At 41.0% G+C, this 24,982-nt stretch overlaps 1 protein-coding gene and 1 long non-coding RNA gene across 13 annotated transcripts in view; one reads left to right on the top strand and one right to left on the bottom strand.

Moving 5' to 3' along the window:
• The window catches only part of TAFA5 (TAFA chemokine like family member 5), a 592,559-nt gene that overhangs the window by 139,669 nt on the left and 427,908 nt on the right, over window positions 1–24,982 (top strand). The gene's annotated exons all lie outside the window — the stretch shown is intronic.
• Window positions 6,117–7,725, bottom strand: LOC140905296 (uncharacterized). The gene is made up of 3 exons (XR_012156812.1): window positions 7,680–7,725; window positions 6,939–7,206; window positions 6,117–6,201 (listed from the first exon to the last, which is right to left on the bottom strand). It is a non-coding gene; the product is annotated as an uncharacterized LOC140905296 (long non-coding RNA).

Raw genomic sequence — 24,982 nt, 5'->3', positions numbered from 1 at the left:
TCACTCTTTGTGCATCAGTTTCCTTCCACAATCAACTTATTTTAAATCACAGTAATCTTTGGCAAAACCAGCTTATTGTGGATTCACAATGGCTTTCTTTTCCTGACTGCTAAAAGATCAGATACTCAGTCTTATTGTCCTCTTCGTGCTGCTCTAGTGGTACCCCGGGACAAAAACCTAGCAAAAGGAGGTAGCTTGCACAAAGGAAACCTAGGTGACAAAGCTGGGGTGGCTGGCAATTTGCCACTAGCTCCTGGTCCACCAGATAGGTGTGTGGGGGTGGGAGCCTGGCCAGACCACACTGTACTCCAACAATCCGAGGCTAGCAGAATGGCCCCTAGCAGCGTTTACTGCTGTTGGAAACTGGATAGCCCTGAAGCTGCTCTGATTTGTGCTTGGGCTGAAGTGACTTTCAGCCACCAGAATTGGAGGGGAGGTGATGGAAAGCTACCCAACTTCACACCACTGTCCCCCCACAGGTGCACATTATGCTGCTCTGATACCTTGAAGATTTGTTCCAAAATAAACAAATATCCTTCAGGCTAGATTGCCATCAAAATTCTACAGTGGATTTGCAACCTTTTCCAAGGTAGCGTTGATGGGCTTTTTTCATCACATATCAGATTTCAGATGTCTGCAGTTTTCCTGAGCACAACTGGGTAAAATCAACCCTTTCTCTCCTATTGTTCCCTATAGAAGGCTAAAATTATCACCACAAGAGGGAGTTCTGATATTTCCAGTATATATATTTCCTTTGTAATATCAAAAGGGGGCAAATATAAGTTCTTTTTAGCTATTATTTTTCAGTTACATGAAATCTTTACATTTCACAAGGGTGCTGGTCAACATAAACATTCAATAAGACAAGTGGACAGTAACTTCTGGACCATTTTTAAAGGTCAGCCTAGAGTCTTACACATATTTAGCCTTGGCATTAAGCCTGGACTTTTCATCTTTCTCTTGTCAAGTGTGGGCCTGGCCAAGCTAAAAAAGCAGAGTAGATTTTGATTTAGTTTTGCTCCCTAGGTATCATTCCTGCATTTGCTTCTATTCCCTAGCACATTTAAGCCGAGGCACTGCAGTGCATCAGGCATTCTGCTGCAGACCTTCCTTTACAGTGCACATAGAGAGGAAATGTTCAAACACAGAGAAATTTAAAATTTTGAGTGAAAATGCTGAGCAACACGTACTGCCTATTTAAACAGTACCTTCTCTCTATAACATTAGTTTAATTAGCTGACTTGTGCAAAATAAGCTTGTTTTGCACGCAAAAACAAATTGTAAGAACTCTTTTAGTTTTTAGTTTAGCAATAGAACTGACAGCCTTTATGACTTACAGTTTCATGTACCAGCAACTTGAAGCACCTGAATACCCTCTAACAATTGTACTTTTGTAAAAGAAAATCTGTTTTCACTTCCATATAAACAGAAAATTTAATAATCATCATCAGTTGATCATCAGTATTTTCATTCCATTGTAAAGTACTACTTTATTACATGTCCATACATGCATAACCTGAATTTGAATAATTTTGCTTTTGCATCCTTAAATCTATTATGAATTTTAGATACTGAAAATGAACTCTCTGAGTTGTTTAATCAACTACTTAACTATTGGTCAAGGATTTAGAAATAGCTCTTTCCCATGGTTATAGCTAGACTTGCATCATTGTGGTGCTGAAAGGACAGCTTACAGCAGAACTAATATCAAACTAGTGTCTCCTAAGAATTTATTATTTTACTATAAAGTGTAATCACTTAAGTGCTTGAGATATTGAATTTATCATATTTTACCTATTTATCCTTGTATTCAAGTATTAAAAATAAATTAATAAGAAATCTTAAGTGATTACTTGCAATTTTTCTGATTAAATCTTGTGAAGCATATTACAACATCTGAGATCTTACAACAGTAGACTTCGTGGAGACAGTGAGTTTTTCTCTAAGGGATTCCTGCTTTGGTGTTTTAGTCCAGTGAGCAAATTAAAACACTAGAAAATCTCCTTCTTTCAGCTGCAGCATCAATTAATGGCTTGGCAGGTCACTGTCACTCAGTTTCCCTTCAAATCACTTATCTAGGGTCATCATATAAAATGATCTTATCCTGTCATGTCACTCAATGATGAGAAGTCCAAACTAACTAATCTTGAATAGGACAAAATAAGGTTAGCTGAATTACAGTGAGGCAATTAATACTTTGACATACTTTTCTCAAAATATTTAACTAGTGAGTAAGAATTTCAGCTTGTAGCCCTGGTATTTTAAAAAACCTTGAAAAAAGACTGTTCATATATTCATTTTTCATATCTTATACCCTTTATGTTCCCAAACATTAGTCCCCCAGTGCAGCAAAGCATTTAAACATGAGTTTTCAACTATAAGCACGTAAGCAGTATTGAGAGCAAGCATTTTCTTCAATGGGACTACTTTGCTTAAAGTTTAACAGATGATTTAAGTGCTTTGCTAGATTGGGGTCCTAATGCTTCAGAACAAAAAGGGTGTGGAAAAGTTTTTCTTTTACTATAACCTTATATGTTAACCTAACTAATGACAAGGTATGATATCTAGTACCTGGAGCAAGGGAGCTGAGAATTAGGACTCCTGAGTTCTATTACTAGTGCTCCCACTCACTTACTGTATAACTTTAGGTAACTCACTGAACCTTTTGGTGCCTCAGTTTAACATATATATTGAAAATGTTTAAAATATTATGTATGTACTGTACTTTTTGTGATGAAATTCAGACCTTAGATACATGGACACAACTCCAATACGAGCTGGCATAAGTGCATATCTGTGAGCAGAGTTCGACCTTGTAGGTTTATAAAGTGCTTTGAAGTCCCTGAATGAAAGTTGCAATACTATTAACTTTGCTTCTTATTAAGGTTTAATTATTGAAATGTCTATAATAGCTTGTTGTCTCTCATGTACCATAGTTATAACCTTCTAAGTTGAAGAGCTTAATTGCTTTCTCTTTCCAAATTTAAATTATACCGCAAGTTCATGTCTTAACCCTCCCCCCTTTGGCCCCCCCACACTATTGGGTTACTTATAGAAATGCACTAATTTGTGACCATTTTGTAGATTTATATATTTGTACTCTAATTTAAACTCTCAGTGGTGTGACATTAAAAGAATACATCTTGCTGAGCTAAACTTGCACTTATTTACTAATTACACTTTTTACTGTTTCTTTGAAATCTAAATGATTTAATGTAAATACAAAGTTCTCGTAACTAGATCAGGTTTCTAAAACTCCTGACACTTGAGCAATGTCTGAGGTTTTTTCCCCCGGAAGAAGGATTATTTGTTAAAGATCTCTGTGCTCTGAGGAATTGTTATCATTTCATCACATCTCTAGGTTCATTAAAATGTTGGCTCTGTTAAGGACTGAAAATGTGTCCATTACATATAAGCAATATTCAGGATCGTCTAATGCTTTCCAATTAATATATGTCAGCATGATGATAAATTTCAGTTTGAGCCAAATTCTGCTCTCTGAAATACAAAGATAAACCTATTGATTACAATTGAGTTCTCTCAGTTTAACTGAGAGCTTAGTTTGTCCTTCATTAAATTACACTATTATTCTTAATAAGTCATGAAGGACAAATAGCCAGCCTCTTGCTGTAAAGACGAAAGTCAGGAGGTACATCACAGTACATGCTAATAGGGCATTTTTCTGTAGAATTTAAAAATGTGTCAGCGGGAGAAAAATATCCTGATATCGGAAATCATTCAGAGCCCCAGTGAGACAAAAGCACATGTATGCATCCTCATCTTCTGTGTATGATGAACAACAAGCTCCTCGATTAGTGCCCCCATATTCAGTACGAGGTGTCCCCCATTTCAGGTGCCATTGTTTCAGTGACCTGTGGCCCTACAATTAGTGTTGCCACATTGTGCTATCACAAAGAGGCTCAGAACTGAATAGGTTAACAAAGATTTTTTCTCAGTCATTAAGTCAGCAGTCTGATCTTCAGCACAGCGGGCATTCACATTACACAAGGAGATGAGAGTGGGGATTCTTCATCTGGAGCCTATTTTTTTTTTTTTTTTGTTAAGAGAAGAAGAATAGAGGCGCGGTTAAGGCAGTGGACTGACACTCAGGGGTTTGGGTCTTGGCTGTTCCACAGACTTGCAGCGTGACTTTGGACAAGTCACTTAATATCTTTGTGTATTAGCTAGTAATACATCTCTACCACCCGGGTGTTGTGAGACTATATTCATTAATGTTTGTGACGTGCTCTTTTTTGTGATGGAGTCCATATAAGCACTTAGAAAGTAATGCAATCCATTTTTGTATTCATGTGCATCTCTTTAAGTAAACCTTTATTTCTGGAAGTTTTTCATAGCTGCTTGTGAATAAATCTCTTTTATAATGATAGAGTGAGGTTAAACTTCTTTTTGGAGTGCAGTTTGGCTTTAGTATTCAGAATAGGTGTAAACAGATATGAGTTCAAGTGCAATTTCAAAAGCAAAGGAAAATTAGTTCCACATTTCCAGCTTTGAATGGAGAAGACCTCCTGGGCCATCTAATTCAAAACATGGAAGAGAATTTACATCTGTATTTGTCTCCCCAATGTTAGATCTACCCTACTTTTAAACACTTCTCATTACATTGCCTCTGCTACCTCCTTAGGCAAATCATTCCATTGCCTAATTGCCTGCACAACTAAACAGTTTGTTCAAATGTCTCGCCTACATTTTTTTCCATTTTTAGTTTTATGCTGTGAGTTCTTGCGCTGTGGTTACAAACCCCTCTATTTTTCTGTCTCTTAACTTTGAATTATTTGTAAACCTTTATCATTGTCATAAGGACACAGCAGCTAGATATGGAAAAGATCTTTAAATTTGTCTCCCAGCAAGGGCAGGATACAGTCCCTTGACCAATGATGGGTCATGACACCAGAAAAGTGATAAGCAAACTTCTTACAAAATGATATACTCAAATACTTCTCTACTATATGTTTACATATAATCTATTTCATATTAGTTCTCATTTTGGAGTAAACATTCTATAAAATAAACATAAATATGGTATGTGTCATAGAATATCTTGAGATAAAAAGGGGTAGAGTAGGTGTGTTGGGGTAGGGATTGTGATGAAGAGGCAAACTGGTGGTTCGCTAATCTGTGTCAGCAACTCCTTTCAGGCCTCACAAACTCACTACACCTAACACATGGTTTTCATGGTGCTTATCCAAAAACTGTCTTGTAAGGTATCGAATGAAAGCCAGTGACACACTGGTCACTAATATTGTGAAATGAATATGTTAATGGAATTATTAATACTTACTGATATTATGCTTTAAAGGCTCTAACCAAATGTAGGGAGAAACAGGTTTTCTTCCAGACAGGAGGGAAGCTAGTTATCTCTGTTCCTTTAATGTAAATTAAGTATTCGGAAACCAACACAAAGGAAGCTGCATTTTCATGTGAGTCAACAGGAAAGGCCAGGACAATCTGAAATCAGCATGGGAAGACACCAGAGACGAAAGCCACAGGAGGTTCTCGTATCTCTGGGGTCAAAACACTGAGTTTTGGGAAAATAGAAGGAGAATGAAAAAGACATTTTGAAATCCATCACTGAGGAACACTCTTGGTGGAGGGGAGTGATTCATGAAAAATCTGGATCCTGATTTGACTGAAAATCAGCAAACTCTGCAAAAGGACTCTGAGGGTGAGAAACTGTGTTAGTCAAAGGATTGTAGCTTGCTAAAGTTATGTTTAGTCTCTTAGAAGTGTTATATTTTTGTTTCATTTGTAACCATATTATTACCTGCACTTTCTAGGGCATCTCACATTTACCTTTCCATGGGTTTAAGGCATAGCCCAGTTAATTTAGGCACCCCCACCTGTTCCCAATTCCTAGGGCTCCGGGCATAATCTTCTGTGGATTTGTGGGGCCTTTTACAAGTGAAAGAGCTTTATGCAGTAATATCCTTAACCATTGTTTATTAATGGTTACCAAAACAGAATACACACACAATGCTTGCCACTGCCAATAAGGCAGACAAACTTTTCCTGGTGACCAATCAGGATCAGGTCATCTGTGGCTCAAGCTTCTGCACGATATAGTTGGCAGGGTGTTGAGGTCTGGCAGCTCTGATCTTGGGCTGTGTCCTGGAGTCATGTTCCAAAGAACTTCCTTTTTGACCCCAGTTTATATAGTTAAACTTGAATCCTGTTTAGCTGTACCTTAACCAATTATTTTAAACGAAAGTATTACAAAACAGTATTTTTCACCAATCCAATTCCATTACAAACCAGTTCTTTAACCAATCATACCCCACCATCATAGTTGATTTAAATCTTGCAAAATTAGTTATGCGACAGACAGAAACAATCAAAGAATCAGAGAAAAACCATACAGATAAACAATAAAAAAGTAGGGATCATAAAGGCAAACCAATAGATTTCACAATCACAACTGCTGATAAGTGATTCTTTGCTATACAGAATGCTATCAAACAAAGTTTCCTTAAAACATCTTAAGATCTGTTTCTTTATCTGGTGATGGTGGGTACTATTAGGACAGGAGCGTCTCCTTAACAGCCCGATATTACGTTGTTTTGATTCAATTTAGATGGAATGTGAGGGTGTGATTCTCTGCTTCTTAGCTTATGGCTGCTGCTGCTTACTGCAGAAAAAGGCCTCAGACCGTACAATATCTACTTCTACTATCCTTACGCAGTATCACTTGAATCTTTCTTTGTTAATACACGTCTCTTTGTTTTATCATAAGTAGACCTTTGCTGTGGTGTGATATCCAGCAAAATGTGAATTTTTAGTTTAATCAAACAAGCTGGTGTGTACACTGCCTCTGTGGAGATAGTAAACTCGGTAATTTCTCCAAGTGCCCAGTGAGAGGCTCTGAACGCTACAGGGGAATGCTCTTCCACGGGGCTCAGGATCTGGGATGCACAAAGCCTTACCTGCAAGGTAAAGTGAGGACTGGCAGTGTCCTGAGAAGTTTGTCTGGGTTGACTAAAAGAATGGGGTAACTGGGAGCTGCCACTCGGTGTAACACCTCTCTCTCGCGTCAGGGAGGCTGCACAGTGACCTACAGTTTTGGGTTCCCTCAGAAAGCATCAAGGAGTCACAGATATTGGGAGCGGTGTGGTGCTTCTGCTGGGGCAGGGTTGCAAGGAGGTGGTGCTGCTTGGGGAGTTGGGAGGGGAATACTTAGCTGGAAGGAAAGAACTGGAAAAGAAAGAACAGTAAACTTATCCATCCTCTCTGCATTTATACATGGCTGAATGCACCAGCAAGCTCTGGTGCAGTTCAGTATTGAGCTGTGCATATGGGATCAGCACCTGCCAGCCCATCAGCTCCAATCACAAACAAAAGAGGAAGGTGTATTGTCTCCAAGGCCATTTTAGGGACAATGGGGACTCTGGAGGTTGCTGGTCACAGTCCCTCAGGACTAGCTGCTACAGAGCACCTTAGAAAGGTCCTTTCCTATGTACCAACCAATGGCAGCAGCTAAACTTTTGGAAGTAAGGGATTTGGAAGGGTGTGGAGGATGCCAGAAATTCCAGACAAAAACATTGCTGTGTGAGAAGGGCTTTGAATCGTTGGAAAGCTGGGGAAATAAGGGAGGCTGAGGTGGCACGCAGAATGAAAGCTGGTAAATTCTGTCGTCCCAGCCAAATAAACAGAAGGCAGTTACTGACCTTACTGTACCCAAACAGCCCATAGTCTTTTCGCTGCTGTCAGCCACCTGCAGAAGGGAGAAGATGGAAGAGGTGATTTGAACAGGGTAGGTATGCTGGCTCAGGCAGTTCCAATGGATGGTTGTGCTAGCTCAGAGGCTACGTCGTTGAATTCACAGGAGTAATACTAGGATAAATTTGGCCCTTTACCATCTGCAACCCAAAATGGTATTTGTGTTTTGTTTGTTTGCGGATGTACATATTAGAATCATATAATTGTAGGCCAGTAAGGGACCTCGAGAAGTCATCTAGTCCAGTCCCCTGCACTCATGGCAGGACTAAGTATTATCTAGACCAACCATGACAGGTGTTTGTCTAACCTGCTCTTAAAAATCTCCAATGATGGAGATTTCACAACCTCCCTAGGGAATTTATTCCAGTGCTTAACCACCCTAACAGTTAAGAAGTTTTTCCTAATGTCCAACCTAAACCATCCTTGCTGCAATTTAAGCCTGTTTCTTCTTGTCCTATCCTCAAACGTTAAGGAGAACAATTTTTCTTTCCCCTCTTTGTAACCACCTTTTATGTACTTGAAAATTGTAATCATGTCCCTTCTGTCTTCTCTTTTCTAGACTAAACTAACCCAGTTTTTCAATATTCCCTCATAGCACATGTTTTCTAGACCTTTAATCATTTTTGTTGCTCTTCTCTGGATTTTCTCTGATTTGTGCACATCTTTCCTGAAATGTGGTGCCCAGAACTGGACAATATAGTCCAGCTGAGACCTAATCAGCATGGAATAGAGCAGAATTATTTCTCGTGTCTTGCTTACAACAATCCTGTGAATACATCCCATAATGACGTTTGATTTTTTTGCAACAGTGTTGTTCTGTTGAGTCATATTTAGCTTGTGATGCACTATGACCCCCAAATCCCTTTCTGCAGTACTCCTTCCTAGGCAGTCATTGCCCATTTCGTATGTGTACAAGTGATTGTGCCTTCCTAAGCGGAATACTTTGCATTTGTCCTTATTGAATTTCATCCTGTTAACTTCAAACCATTTCTCCAGTTTGTCCAAGTCATTTTGAATTTTAATCCTATCCTCCAAAGCACTTGCAACCCCTCCCATCTTGGTATCATCCACAAACTTTATAAGTTACTCTTTATGCCATTATCTAACTCATTGATGAAGATATCTTGAATTAGATGGCCCAGGAAGTCTTCTCCATTCAAATCTGTAAATGTGGAACTAATTTTCCTTTGCTTTTGAAATTGCACTTGAACTCATATCTGTTTACACCTATTCTGAATACTAAAGCCAAACTGCACTCCAAAAGGAAGTTTAACCTCACTCTATCATTATAAAAGAGATTTATTCACAAGCAGCTATGAAAAACTTCCAGAAATAAAGGTTTACTTAGAGAGATGCACATGAATACAAAAATGGATTGCATTACTTTCTAAGTGCTTATATGGACTCCATCACAAAAAAGAGCACGTCACAAACATTAATGAATATAGTCTCACAACACCCGGGTGGTAGAGATGTATTACTAGCTAATACATAAAAGATCATTTGAATCTTAAATTAATTGTGTAGGAAACACAATTAACAATAATTATCTATTCACTAATAAACGTTTACTCTAAAACAGTAATTTTAAAAAAATAAAACTCACAAAATCTGTGCTTCTGCCAACTTTCTAGGTAATCATTTTCTCTTTTTACTATGTAATAATTTAATCCTGTAAAAAAAAAAAAGATTTTTTTTTCCCAAGGAATGTATTTCATGGCAAAATAACAGCAAACTACACAAAAACATTCAAACCAACAATAGTGTATCTTCCCTGGTTATTTTTATCTTCTTCAAAGGTGGTAGATATTTCACATTTTGTGGCAGGGTAATCCTCTTTGATAACATTGTATTCGTTCACAGAAATAGATAATGATATAAACCAAAGATTAATGTAGTTTGAACAAGCAGTTTACCAGAGAGCACCTGTCTATAAAATTCAGCTCAGATAATCAGCCAGTCAGGAGAGAGAACCACCACAAAGAAATGCAAATGTAAACTTCTGTTTCTAAAGTTTTGAGCATAAATTTCATCTGCAAAGGGAAAAAGTTAATCCCACTCAGAATTTTACATATATATTATTATTTTGGTGGCTGCTGTATCAAATTCAGATGACTTCTTGGTGCCATCTTTATGTGAGAAGCAGCAGAGAAAATACATCCGATATTTACCAAAAGAAGAGAACAATTTCCTTATGGCAAAGTACATTGCAATAACTTTCCATAGTAGGAGGGTCAAGGGCTCAAATACTAATCTCATCCTCTTACTCTGATAGGAAAACATTATCAATAAGCACCTAGTTCCTATGGTTTCAGTTTGATGCCAGTCATACATTCTTACATCAACAAACAAAACAACAAAACTTTAGCTTCTCCCTTGCTAATCTCCTGACTAACCTTAACTCTCAGGCAATAGTCTTCGATGTCCAATTAATCATAGCCATGCCAATACTATCTAATATTTCAATTTACTACCTGACATACGCACCCACTCCAGTAACTTTTCTGTATTCTTGAAAGATAAAATCAGAGCAAAAGAAAAGTGAAATCCCAGATAAATGTCAGATTGAAAGATCTAATAGTAAGGGAAGTGTGTGTGTGTGTGTGTGTGTGTGTTTGGAGGGTGAGAGTGAGAAAGAAAGAGAGAGAAACAACTTTTTTGCATGATGTCTAAGGGAAAAAATAGAACAATCTAAAAGGTGGTTGATATTTAAAATCTTGGTAATTAAATTTTAATATTTAAAATATTTCCTTTCTTCATCTGGAACAGAAAATTGATCTTGGTTAGATGATTTTTGGCATACCCTCTTCTCTAAATGCTAGGAGTAACTTGCCATTACTGATAGCAGTTTAATTGCTGTTTTCTCTTTTTTAAAGAATTCCTTGGTGTTCTATTAATATTTAGTGAAATGATATTTTCCTCTCATTGTTTCCTCATGGTAACAAACCAAAGTTGTTGATGGAGCTCACTTTTCCTGGCACTACAGATTTAGTTTTTACTTAATACAGGTTAAATATTAATAGAAAGGCAATAACTAGACCAGGGGTCGGCAACCTTTCAGAAGTGATGTGCTGAGTCTTCATTTATTCACTTTAATTTAAGGTTTTGCGTGCCAGTAAAACATTTTAACGTTTTTTAGAAGGTCTCTCTCTATAAGTCTATATATTATATAACTTAACTATTGTTGTATGTAAAGTAAACAAGGTTTTCAAAATGTTTAAGAAGCTTCATTTAAAATTAAATTAAAATGCTGATCTTACGCCACCGGCCCGCTCAGCCCGCTGCCAGCCTGGGGTTCCATTCACCTAGGCCGGCAGCAGGCTGAGCAGGGCCTGTGGCCAGGACCCTGGATGGCAAGAGGCCGGCAGCCAGAACACCAGACTGGCAGTGGCTGAGCGGGGCCAGCGGCTGGGACACCAAACCGGCAGTGGGCTGAACAGCTCAGCCCACTGCCACTCAGCCTGCTGCTGGTCTGGGGTTCCATCCGCGGGCTCCTGCCACCAGGGTCCCGGCTGCCGGCCCCTCTCAGACCGCTGCCGGTCTGGGATTCCAGCCCTGCCCACATAAAGTGGGTACCTACCTTCTCCCTGGTTCTAGCCTATTCTCTTCCTCTCTCTCTGCACTGAGCTGAGGGTGGGAGTGCACTGAGCACAGGGCTGGGGATGAAGGAGCAGGCTGGGGGTTGGGGTGTAGGGTCTGGCCAGGAGCTAGAATGAAGGATTGGGGCAGGAGGTTGGGTGTAGAGTGCTTACCTGGGCAGCTGCCATTTGGTGCGAGGGTGCAGGTGGGAATGTTGGGGTATGTGTGCAGGAGCTCCTGTTTGGTGCTCATGGTCGGGGTGGGAATGTGAGGAGTGCAAGAGTCAGAGCATGGGGTGTGAGGGGGCTGGGTATGTGTGGGGGGTGCAGGAGCCACGGCAGGGGGCGTGGGGGTGTGAGGAGGGTGCAGGAGTCAGGGCAGAGGGCTGGGTGTGTGTGAGGGGGGTGCAGGGGTCAGGCAGGGAGCTGGGGTGTGTGTGGGGGGGGTGAAGGGGAGAGGGTTGGGGGCATGTGAGGGGGTGTAAGGGTCAGGGCAGAGGGCTGGGGGACCCAGCCCCCTCCCCAGAGCGGCTCACAGCAGGGGGCTAGAGGGGATATGCCCTGATTCCACCCCCCCTTCCCCAAGACCTCATCCCCACCTCTTCTCCGCCTCCTCCCCAGAGCAGCCAGCGTGCTGTGGCTCAGCTTCTCCCCCTCCCTCCCTCCCAAGGGCCATCAGCTGATCGGTGGCAGGGAGGGAGAGGAGGAGGGGCAGGAACCCAGCACGCTGGGGGAAGAAGCAGGGGAGGGAGGACGTTGCCTGCCCTGCAGCAGCAGCCACCAGGACCAAGCTTCTTCACCCTTCCCCCACGTGGGGGGCGGAGAAGAGCGGGCCGAGGCGGGCAGGATTTTTAATGGCACGCTGCTGCCTGCCGGGGTCCCCGCCGCCAGCCCCGGTCAGCCTGCTGCTGGCCTGGGTTGGGCAGTGGGCTGAGCGGGGTGGGCCGCTGGGATCTGACAGGCAGCAGCGTGCCATTAAAAATTGGCTCGCGTGCCGTCTTTGGCACGCGTGCCATAGGTTGCCGACCCCTGAACTAGACAGTTAATTTGTACTGTCTGTTGACCTTTTGAGACAGATGTGAATAGTTAGTCCCTTTCTGAAAAGAAAGCGAGAGCCTTCTCCTAGTTTCAGTTGTACTAGGTATAAATGTGAGTGTGTATTTTATTAAATTAAAGTGATCACAAAAACACCCTTAAAAATCAGAAAGAGTTTATACACACTATTCCCAGCCTCTTGCAACACACACACACGGATTATATAAGAAAAGACTGTTCAAATCTTATTTCTAAATGTTCAGATATGTAGGTTGTTAGATTCCTAATATTATTTGAACATAATTTATTTTGTTTCATTTCCTTTTGCACTTTCAGAAGTGATTTCAATTGAATCATTTATAGATCTTCCATTCAGATTGTAACAGCTATTTTTGAATGGATAAATCTCAATGGTTTGTATATGAGATATTGCCTGAGGTGTTTCCAAGATGCTTTTGAGGTGGGTAAGGAATACATTGAGCCTTGACACATCCTCAAAGCACTATGGCTTGGATTTAAAATATACAGTTTAAAAATCTCTCGATAACCCCATTATCTATGGATCATTCAGACAATCATTCAGGCTATAACTTGGCGCTCTAAAGGAATCTTAATCAACACATTATTTAGGCTGAAACCCACATGAAATATTTACATAAAAATATGGTATACTTGCAAAAATAAAATTAATAACTAATCCACATGCTGCAATGGATGCATGAAAACTATGATGTATTATTTGAATACTTTAATATTTATTTCTTTTGTATAAAGCCATTAAAATATAATATTACTGTTACTGGGAAATATGAAAATCATTTTGCAATGGCTCATAAAACTGCAATGCTAACAGTCTCTGTGGGGCATTCTGTGTCTGTCCCTGCATGGGTATACAAGTGATGTGAAGAAGACCCAAGAAGCTTCCTCTCCTTTGCTCAGAGGCCAGCCAAAATCTCTGCTGTTGAGTACAAAAGTCCAGAGAGTCTAGGTTAGATAACATGATACTAGACTTCCAAAAAGGGTGGAATAAAAGTGGGGCCATGATTCTGCCTCCTGACTTCTGCCCTGTTTAGAGTTGAGCAATCCCAGCATGTTGCACCTTGTTAAGGGTTTTCTTAGCCTTTATTTTGGGATATGCTTTCTCACCAATAATCTGACTCAGTGAACCAGAGTGCCTTGTAGAACTTTCACTGGTGTTGATTCCTTCCTGCTCATCAATGCAGGCTGTGGCTTAATAAACACAATATTGCTTTAACTGTGGTGGGTATTACCATTTCAGTAACTGGTATTTCTTGTTGCTGTTGTTGTTTCTTAAATGTTGGTAACTTGGATGCTTCATTTCTTGTTGTAATTAAAGTTTGCTATTTAAAATAGTGTACGCATGCATAAAAAATGCTCCTGTTAGAACTGTAAAATCCAAAACTAAATGTAAGAGGACGATGGATCTTCATTAACTCTAGTGATTTATCTTTCACTATGCTAGTACTGTGATACATACAAAAACTGACTGTATGGGGAAAAGGGGTGGTTGGGAAAGGGAAAAGTGTGTGTGTGTAGTGATGCTAACCTCCAAATTCTGACATTACCCCCACTACAAATATACATGTATGGGCCTTCATTTAATTAATTCCTCATAGCACCAAGTCCCAAATTGAACCCCAGATTATTTTATGACAGGTTTCAGCCATGTTAGTCTATATCCGCAAAAAGAACAGGAGTACTTGTGGCACCTTAGAGACTAATAAATTTATTAGAGCATAAGCTTTCGTGGGCTACAGCCCACTTCATCGGATGCATAGAATGGAACATATAGTAAGAAGATATATACATACAGAGAAGGTGGAAGTTGCCATACAAACTGTAAGAGGCTAATTAATTAAGATGATTAATTAGCCTCTTCCAGTTTGTATGGCAACTTCCACCTTCCCTGTATGTATATAGATATCTTCTTACTATATGTTCCATTCTATGCATCCGATGAAGTGAGCTGTAGCGCACGAAAGCTTATGCTCTAATAAATTTGTTAGTCTCTAAGGTGCCACAAGTACTCCTGTTCTTTTTGCAGATTATTTTATAGTAATCTATTTTATCCTGCTTGACAAAAGAAGTCTCATACTACTTGGTAATATTTAGCCAGTGAGACTGGATTAATGCTTTACTTTTTTAATATCCCAAAGATAGATTACATTTTACAAGCCATTCATGTATAATATAATGTTTTATATTATGGAATTACAAATAAATTTGCATTTTAAAATGAGATACTTGAAAACCACTCCCTCCTTTTCTTATTTAAGATTGTGGAATAGAATGAACCCAGGCTCAACAGTAATTTAATATTTTAAAACTTCTGGGCCTCATTTACTGCTGTATTTCTCCATTTTTATGCAGGTGTAGCACTTCTGAGACCAGTAAAATTGCACAGGCATGAACCTGGAGTGACACAGTGGTAAATCAGGTCTTTTTTTCTTTGTTAAATGTTAATTATTGTAAATTTTTGGGTCTATAGCTATTTTAAACTGTTTATTTGGGATTTTAACCAACTCTTTTTTAAAGCTTTGCACTTAACATTTTAATCAAGTGTTTCTGAAAACATTTGTATTTTTCCTCTTAGTTTTTAAGAATCCAAAGAAATTTTAAACTGCTTTTCGGTGGCGGAAGAGTGCAGGGGAGCATTGTTTGGGATCTATTTTTTGTTTGTTCCTAAGTGATTTATATAAGAGATTTCCTCATTCAGCATTAATACCATCTAGCATGCTTCACATTTTACCAGGACAGCCACTCCCACATCTGCAGCTGTGCACAGCACACCCTTGTCGCAGTAGGACAGTAGCAGTCCATCTGGGGTTTGTCCTAGGTATGCCATATTTGTGCAACAGCTCCCTTTCCCACACAGCAGAGTATGAAGAGCTGGGGGAAGGAGTCAAATGAATCTATAGGGGTTGGACAGCTGTCCCTCATCATCAACCCTTGTGGTGTGCAGGGGAGTCAGTGGTTTGAACATAGTCACGAGGTTTAAGTCACAGACCCTGCAGTTTCTTCATCACAGTTTTACCATCCTGTGGCATGCCGGGGCATATAAGGAGCATTCTCATGTGGCACCATGCTTTTCCTGCTCTCTCCACTTTACTTTCCCTAGCTATCCTTGGACCTTTCCTATGCTGTGCTGCTTTATTGTGTGTCTATCAGTAGGCACTGTTGGCACCTTAAAACTTTGCCATCTCTTACTTTTTCTCATTGCTTATTCTGCATGGCATTCCTCACGGACCTCTGTCTTCAGACACAAAGGACTCATTTTGTCTGGGATAAATGGCCAATATTTCTGTCCACTTGCTGTCATTACCAAACTGTACTATAAGTAGATGCCAGCATTCAGGCCAGGTGCTTGATGTGATGTGCAAGAAGTGATGTTGAAAAATGTGTCTGCCCCAAATGTAGGTTCCTTAATTTCTTCTGTTATTAACACAAGTTATAACTTAGTTTCAAATACCATTTTAATCAGTAATACTTTTGGTGTGATGGAATTCTCAGCACATGTTGGACTAATATAAATTAAACCATTATATTTTAATTCTGGAGAAGCCTTAAAACGATTTATCTTAACTTAAGCAGACAAGTCAGTTGAAATAGTGGAAACCACTCTTTTTTTTTTTTTGGACTGTTGAGACCTAGCATTGGATTTATTTTCTACACCTCTGATTGCTCAGTTGTTGACTATTATTATTATTGAGCACCTAAAGGATTGCTGTGTACCAGTAAAGATATGGGTTGAAATTTTTCAAAGCTAGTTAGATTTACCCACTCAACTTCCTTTAATTTCAAATGGGATTTGTGTGGCTAACTCCCCTTAGTCAGCCTTGAAAATCTCAACCATGGCCTCTTCTCTGAAGAGCTGATTGGTAATTATTGTCTACCCTGAATACAATCATAGAATCATAGAATATCAGGGTTGGAAAGGACCTCAGGAGGTCATCTAGTCCAACCCCCTGCTCAAAGCAGGACCGATCCCCAATTAAATCATCCCAGCCAGGGCTTTGTCAAGCCTGACCTTAAAAATATCTAAGGAAGGAGATTACACCACCTCCCTAGGTAACGCATTCCAGTTACGCATCATTTTTGTTGCCCTCCACTGGATGTTTTCCAATTTTTCCACATCCTTCTTGTAGTGTGGGGCCCAAAACTGGACACAGTACTCCAGATGAGGCCTCACCAATGTCGAATAGAGGGGAACGATCACGTCTCTCGATCTGCTGGCAATGCCCCTACGTATACATCCCAAAATGCCATTGGCCTTCTTGGCAACAAGGCCACACTGTTCACTCATATCCAGCTTCTCATCCACTCTAACCCGTAGGTCCTTTTCTGCAGAACTGCTGCCGAGCCATTCGGTTCCTAGTCTGTAGCGGTGCATGGGATTCTTCCGTCCTAAGTGCAGGACTCTGTACTTGTCCTTGTTGAACCTCATCAGATTTCTTTTGGCCCAATCCTCCAATTTGTCTAGGTCCCTCTGTATTCTATCCCTACCCTCCAGCATATCTACCTCTCCTCCCAGTTTAGTGTCATCTGCGAACTTGCTGAGGGTGCAATCCACACCATCCTCCAGATCATTAATGAAGATATTAAACAAAACTGGCCTGAGAACCGACCCTTGGGGCACTCCACTTGATATCGGCTGCCAACTAGACATGGAGCCATTGATCACTACCCGTTGAGCCCGACGATCCAGCCAGCTTTCTATCCACCTTATAGTCCATTCATCCAGCCCATACTTCTTTAACTTGCTGGCAAGAATACCGTGGGAGACCATGTCAAAAGCTTTGCTAAAGTCAAGGAACAACACATCCACCACTTTCCCCTCATCCACAGAGCCAGTTATCTCGTCATAGAAGGCAATTAGATTAGTCAGGCATGACTTGCCCTTGGTGAATCCATGCTGACTGTTCCTGATCACTTTCCTCTCCTCTAAGTGCTTCAGAATTGATTCCTTGATTCTCAAACTAGGTCCAGATCTTGCAACTGGAGCCACCTAGGCAGCCTCTTGCACTCTCCCAGCCCTGCTTTGGCTTCAGTAGGCTCCTCCTGGATGTGAGAGATCACCCATCACATGACACAAGTGACGGTCATAAACAAACCAAGAAAAAAGGGGAGGGAGAGGAAGGACAAAAGGTCACTGTAATATCACAAATCACTCAATAAGGGACGCATTTGGATGGTTCTATCAAATTAATATTTTTTATTTCTTCAAATGTACACAGGTATCTACAGGGAGCCATTTGATGGTTTTCGACCTAGCCCATAAATTAAAACATGTCATACAAAGAACTGCCCATAAATATCCATCAACCACTTTCTCCTCAGTCCTCAGACCACCCCTTCCTCAAAAGCCTGAGTGGAAAATGGGTTTTGTGGCATGCCCCAAAAGTTAACAAATCTGCCATCTGGTGTACAAGGCACAGGGCAATGAGTTCCAAAGTCAAGGAGCAGCTCGCTACCTATAGACTCCCTGGTTACATGGTTCATCTTTCAGGGATTATGACACCATGCTTTTGCATCTGAACCGGCTGCCTTTTAAGTATTGGCTAAAATGTAAGGTGTTTGTGTTGCTGATGTATAAAGCCCTAAAGGGGCTAGGTGGCTTACCTTAAATATTGCATCTCTTGCTATGTCGTAGTGCCACCTTAAAATCAGAGGGTAGCCTAAGCTGGAGCCCAACTTGTATAAGAGATGGGACAGTTGGTGGGTATGGTTTGTGAGAGCCCCTTAGCTGTGCAATTCATTCCCCATCCCTTCACTGTCTGAAATAGTCTGAAATATTCCTAGTTCATCAACCTTCACTGCCTTCTGTGAGGCCCATTTGTTTCCCCTAGTTGGGAGGAATGTGGAGGACTCCTGTGGGAAACTGTAAATATCTAAGTATGTCTTCAGCTGCTAGGTTATTATATATGTCTATTAGGCATGAGGCCTAGTAATACGTTTTTATAACTGTGTTTTTAAGTGGGTTGCAGAGTACTTAGTGGAAAGGGTAGAATAAGCATAAAAATATTACAAAATAATAATAAAAATAAATAGGCAACATGACAGAAATGAGGAATTAAGGATGTAAATGATTGTAAGAGAGATGGCAGGGTGGAAGGTGTTCTATGCTTACAGGATAGAAGAGGAAGGCGTATGGTAGTGTAGTTCTACTGCAACATCATAGTAAGTTTGCCTGGCATCTTGGTCATGTCCCAGTTTTCATTGCTTTGTAATTTAATGCATGGCTCAAGGGCTCATTATGGGCTATAGACCCTTTCACCTATTCTTAGCCAGCTCAAATACAGCCTGCATCAATAGTGGACAAAAATTATTACCAACTGATGGCTGTTATGTGTGAAAAAGTCAAATGAGATCCTAGTGGGCAACTGTCCACCTGACAAAAAACTACTGGCACAGTTATTTCCCTATAAACAAAGAAAAAATGAGATTTAACCCAGAATGGAAAGTCAGTTAAATACTGTAGGGACAAGAGAAGAGCAGCAAAACAGCACAAGGAGTTCATGCTATCCAAAAGATGTAAGAAGAATAAGAGATTTTACAAATGTATCAGAAAGAATTAACATTAGATACAAAATTGGCTCATTAAAAAAGGAGTAGGGGATTATATTGACTATTCTAGAATATGAACTACAGAATCCCTTTTAAGAATCTGTACTTTGCAAGAACAAATAAATACAAGTGGTCTGGAGTGTCAGGAAATAACAGAGTTTATTAATGTAGCACCCACTTAAGTAAGGGAAGTGAAGGGAGAATGGAGGAATATTTAGGAAGCCACAGAGAAAGAAAATTGTCAGAAAGACATAGAATGGTGAAACAGATGTGAACTTTTACTCTGACATGGTAGCTGCATGTATATCATGTCACAGAACAGGGATATCTGACAGAGCTTCTTTAAGGTATTTTTTAGTTCACTGAAACTACCTTGATATTCTTCTTCATCTTCTTAGAATAGGCGCAGTGTGCCTCAGGTGGCATGTGACTAGGATTCATCACCGAATTTGGTCTGCTGGTTGGATCATTAGCTTCCCTCCTTGGGCCAGGTACTGATGGGGAATGCAATGTGAATGCTGATCCATGCCCCCACACCTTGATATTCACTAGCTGGAGATCTGGCCCAATATTTAGATCACCCTATACAGTTCTGAGTATTTCAGTAGCAGAGGGATGTTTAAAAATTGTACGGGATTCTGAGAACAGAAACAAAAATTACTAAAGGGGTGGAGGAATTAATTTGTGCAGGGTAATTAGAAGAATTTTCACACACACTCTCTCTCTCCATTTTTTATACTATGATATCCAAATTGGCCAGATTACAATAAAAGGTGGGAAAGGATAATCTAATGCTCATACAGATGTATGTGAAGGGTTTACCCATGATGAAAGGATAAATAGGAGTAACAAGATGAAGCTGGGCAAAGTAATCTGTTAAACTAAATATCAGAGACATCCCAACTCAGAGATGACATGTAACTGTTGATGGGGGTGGGGGGCAAAGGGACAGTTTAACAGTTCTGATGGTATGCAGCATGGTTAAGGACAGGGCATATAAACCGTGGCAGAAATCTGAGGAGGAGTGGCCCCTCCACATGCCACCTCCATCCCAACTGGTAGGCCTGCCATCAATTACTTGGGAGACTATTCCATCCTAACCCATCCATCAACTGAGTAACGGAAAAGTAAACTAAATAAAGTTCACTCAGGAACAATCAGAGACTGGCAAAAGTTTTGTCCTAGATAACCTAAGAAAAGATCTTTTACTAGCTCTAACTGGTACGGTTCCAAGAAAGCAGCGGATTCAAAATGCGTACATGCATATGGGGTAAAGTCATCCCTGCCATAACTGCACTAAAATTTGCAGTTACACCAGGCATGAATTTGGACTATATTGAATAACCAGGAATTAAACCCCCAAATCTATTGTCCCCCAAAAGACAATCAATGCAACTGAAATTAAGGGTTTGATTACAGGTATGAGTAGGGGGATCTTAAAATGGCCCTGCAGTAATTTCAAAGAACTTAAACACCTTTTAAAATACAAAATATCACAGTTCTTCTTTGAGTGGTGATTCTGATGGGTGTTCCCTGTGTGTGCGCATGCACTCCATGTACCTGAGACCAGAAGATTCTTCAACGTGCACCACAATGTGCTGCGGACCAACTACACTTCCAGTTCCTTTCAACCACTCTGGTTGAAGATGTATCTCCTCAGTGTTCACAGCTTTGCTAGCATTGATTTTCCTGCTATAAAAATAGTTGATTTTTCCCCTTTTAAACTTAGACACTAAAACTAATTAGTTAGTTGATAGTGTTTTAGTGTTGATAGTGATAGTGTTAGTTAGAGTCCCCCCCTCACACTTTCCGCTCTTCCCTGTCCAGGCATTTAGTATGCCTAAGATCCTAGACTTCAATTTCTGAGTGGCCTGCCCCATGGTCTTTCTGATTAGCCATCTACACTACTTCTGCTTGTATTGTCTCAGGGAGTATCACTTTCCTTCTAAGTGAGAGATCTGTTGTGCCTACCCTTCTCAAATGCAGCAATCCCATGAGTTCTAACTCTAAAGACACCTCATGGAACTCTCCACAAGGCCCCAACCCATTCCTGAGCCCTCTGACCCCCTGTACACCAATGTTGAAGTCACCAATCAGGTGATTGGTATGCAGCTCTTGATTTGAAAGATTCCTGCTTGCATATAGACATTCACACAGTGCACAGGAAATTCCTGAGCTTCATGGTGGACCTAAAACATTACCAGCATGGAGTTCTCCCTTTCGATCTCTCAATGGCCACAAGTGTTTTCACAAAGGTGCTCTCCATAGTAGCGAGGTAGTTCTGTTGCCATGGCAGCCCAATGTTTCCTTACCTTGACGACTGTCTGCTGACATGGAGGTCATCTTGGGAAGTTCAGGAGAGAATTCTCACCCTCCTCAGCCTCCTGTAGTCTTTAGGATTCCAGGTAAACCCAGAAAAATCCACTTTAATCCTCCCCTCTCCCCAAATTATAGATTTTATTAGAGCAACTCTGGATTCTCCTTCAGCCAGAGCTTTCTTACCTCAGGGCAGACTCCTCACAGACCTCAACATCCAACTTTTCCTGAGCACTCAGACAACAGCTTGGTCATGCCTGGACATCTTTAGAGTCTTCAGGAATTGGTTAAAGACAGTCTACACCCAAAATTGAAATTCTTTAGGCAAAAGCGTCTCAATTCCCTAGACCATCCTAACAGCTCTCACCTGGTGGGAAAACCTGTGTGTATAGGAGTTCCCTTTGTTTCTCCTCATCTACAGTAATTACAGATACATCTATTGGGATATGGGAAAGGGACACCTGGACAACCACGTGGTTCAGGGCTCTTGGACCCATCAAGAATCCAGACTACGTATCAACCTCCTTCAAATTTGAGGAGAATACAAAGCTTGCAAAAAGCTTTTTCCTTTTGTACACAATCTACATGTTCTGGTCATGCTGGACAACATGACAACGTAAGTAAGTAAAGGGGTCCACCCTTCATAGCATAGAAGTGGTCAAACTCTTGAATTGATGCATCTGATTAGGCTTTAAGCAGTGCACCTTCCAGGGATAACAAACATCTCATCGGACAATCTCAGCAGACACTTCCACAGAGACCACGACTGGGAACTCCACAACTCAGTGGTACTGAGTATCTTTTGACAGTGGGACTTCTTAGTATCACAAATAAACAAGTATCTAGCCTTCTGCTCACGTGCAGCTTAAGAGGACACATTCTTGGTGCAGTGGCTGGAACCACTAATGTTTGCATTCCCATTCATCCCCTTCTTACTTGGGTCCTCAATAAGATGAAGAAAGACAAAATGACATTAATTCTAGGGGTGACTTGGTGGCCAAGTTCGCTTTTGTTCACCTCCATCCTCCAGTTGACTGCTCCCTGCCCCCTACAGCATACATTTACAACTGCTGTGAAATCTTCTGACCCAGGATAAGAGAATGACCATCCATCCAACCCAGTGCTCTTTCATCTCAGGTTGGTGTTTGGATGGATGACTAATGTAGAGAAGTCATGCTCAGGAGACCCAGTCCATCCACAATAACAACAGGAAATTGTTTGTAAATAAATATTAAATGGCCAAATGGAAATGGTTCTCTATCTGGTGCAAGCACCATCATGTACCTCCAGGGGAGGAAGACTTCCCTGTCATCCTGGAGCATCTGTTAACATTAACGACATCTGGTTTATCTATCGGCTCACTGCATGTATATTTGGCAGTGATTAATGCCTTTCTTCCTCCAATAGAAAATTGCTCATTCACCCATCCTATGACTATGAGGTTTTTGAAATATCTTCTCAGAAACTTTCTTCCAGTATCAACTGCATCACTGAATTGTGACCTTAGTCTGGTACTGTCAAAGCTTATGAATCCACCATTTGAGCTGTTAGCTTCATGCTGTCTTCTACATCTTTCCATAAAGGTAGATTTCCTGACAGCAATTATCTCTACTAGACAGCCTTGGTCACTTATGGCATCCCCTCCATACTGTATGTTCCACAAATATAAGATGACTTTGAATTTACACCCCACATTCATCTTAGGATATTTCTGATTTTGATTTGAATCAACCCCTTCATCTTCCCATTTTCCATCTTAAACTTCACACTACTAGAGAAGACAAGAAGCTCTATTCTCTGGATACCTGTAGAACACTGACGTTTTACCTGCAGAAGACAAAGTCCTCCTTTAGGAAAACCCCAAGCATTTCCATCTCTGAGCAGAAGAAAGGGGAGGCAATCGCCTCACAAAAAATTGTTGTCAGGGATTTTGAGTTGCATTCTGCTTTGATGTGAACAAAGAGGAAGTTCCCCTCTTCTTGGAGTTAGGGCCCATTCTACCAGAGCTCAAGCTACCTCTTTCACTTCTCTTAAGGGTGTACCACCTAGACATCTGTAAAGAATCTATATGGAAGTCCTTTCATACATGTATTAACGAGACATTACACCGGGGTATAGCTGGTAAATGGGAGAGGTTCAAAGAAGAGCCATGAGAATGATTAAAGGATTAGAAAACATGCCTTAGTGTTTGAGCTCATTAAGTGTATCTAATTAACAAAGAGACGGTTACGGGCTGACATGATCACAGTCTATAAGTACCTACAGGGGGAATAAATATTTACTCTTCAGTCTAGCAGACAAAACTATGACAAGATCCAATGGCTGGAAGTCGAAGACAAATAGAGACTGGAAATAAAGTACACATTTTAAACAGTAATTAACCACTGGAACAAGTTACCAAGGGTTGTGGTAGATTCTCCATCACTGGCGATTTCAAAATTAAGACTGGATATTTTTCTAAAAGACATTAGACATTTTTCTAAAAGACATACTGTAGTTCAAATAGAAATAGTTCAGGGAAATCCTATGACCTGTGTTTTTGGAGGAGGTCAGACTAGAAAATCACAATGGTCCCTTCTAGCCTTATAGTTAAGGCAGCGTGTCTGTCATGGAGGTCACAGAATCCGTGATTTTCCGTGACTTCTGCAGTGGCAGTACGGCTGGCTCCGGGGCTGCCCAAGCAGCTCAGGCAGCCCCTGGGCCAGTTGTACTGGCCGCTGCCAGGGCAATCTCGGGCCACCACCGCCCCCCACACCAGCAGTAGGAGGAGTTTGGGTGGGGGGTTCAGGGCGTGGGGTTGGGGCGTGGGAGGGGTGAGGCCTCTGGGAAGCGCTTATCTTAGGTGAGTTCCCCGGAAGTGGCAACATGTTTCTCCCTCCCTCAGCTCCTAGCTCCACGTGCTGCCTCTGCAAACAAGCACTTCCCCCACAGCTCCCATTGTCAGCTGTTCCCAGGCAATGGGAGCTGCAGAGCTGGCAGCGCACAGAGCTAGGAGTTTAGGCAGGGACATGTCACCACTTCCGAGAAGCTGGGTAGGGAGCCTGCCAGCCCTGCCAATCCCCCCTCCCCCACAGCATTCACTGTGCCCCCAGGTCACCCCTCTCCCCAGCACTTGCGGCATTCCCATGAGCACCCGCAGCACTCCCAAGATTTATTCAGGGGTATAGTACAAGCCATGGACAGGTCATGGGCTGTGAATTTTTGGTTACTGCCCATGACCTGTCCATGACTTTTACTTAAAATACCTGTCATAAATATAAAGGGAAGGGTAAACCCCTTTAAAATCCCTCCTGGCCAGAGGAAAAATCCTCTCACCTGTAAAGGGTTAAGAAGCTAAAGGTAACCTCGCTGGCACCTGACCAAAATGACCAATGAGGAGACAAGATACTTTCAAAAGCTGGGAGGAGGGAGAGAAACAAAGGGTCTGTCTATAGTCTGTCTTTGTCGGGGATAGACCAGGAATGGAGTCTTAGAACTTTTAGTAAGTAATCTAGCTAGGTATGTGTTAGATTATGATTTCTTTAAATGGCTGAGAAAAGAACTGTGCTGAATAGAATGACTATTCCTGTTTGTGTGTCTTTTTTGTAACTTAAGGTTTTGCCTAGAGGGGTTCTCTGTGTTTTGAATCTAATTACCATGTAAGGTATCTACCATCCTGATTATACAGAGGGGATTTCTTTACTTCTATTAAAAGTCTTCTTGTAAGAAAACTGAATGCTTTTTCATTGTTCTCAGAT

Source organism: Lepidochelys kempii, chromosome 1, assembly GCF_965140285.1.
Source record: "Lepidochelys kempii isolate rLepKem1 chromosome 1, rLepKem1.hap1, whole genome shotgun sequence".
NCBI lineage: Eukaryota > Metazoa > Chordata > Testudines > Cheloniidae > Lepidochelys > Lepidochelys kempii.
The sequence above is the reverse complement of the archived record's forward strand: the minus strand, read 5'-3'. Positions and strand labels throughout refer to the sequence as shown.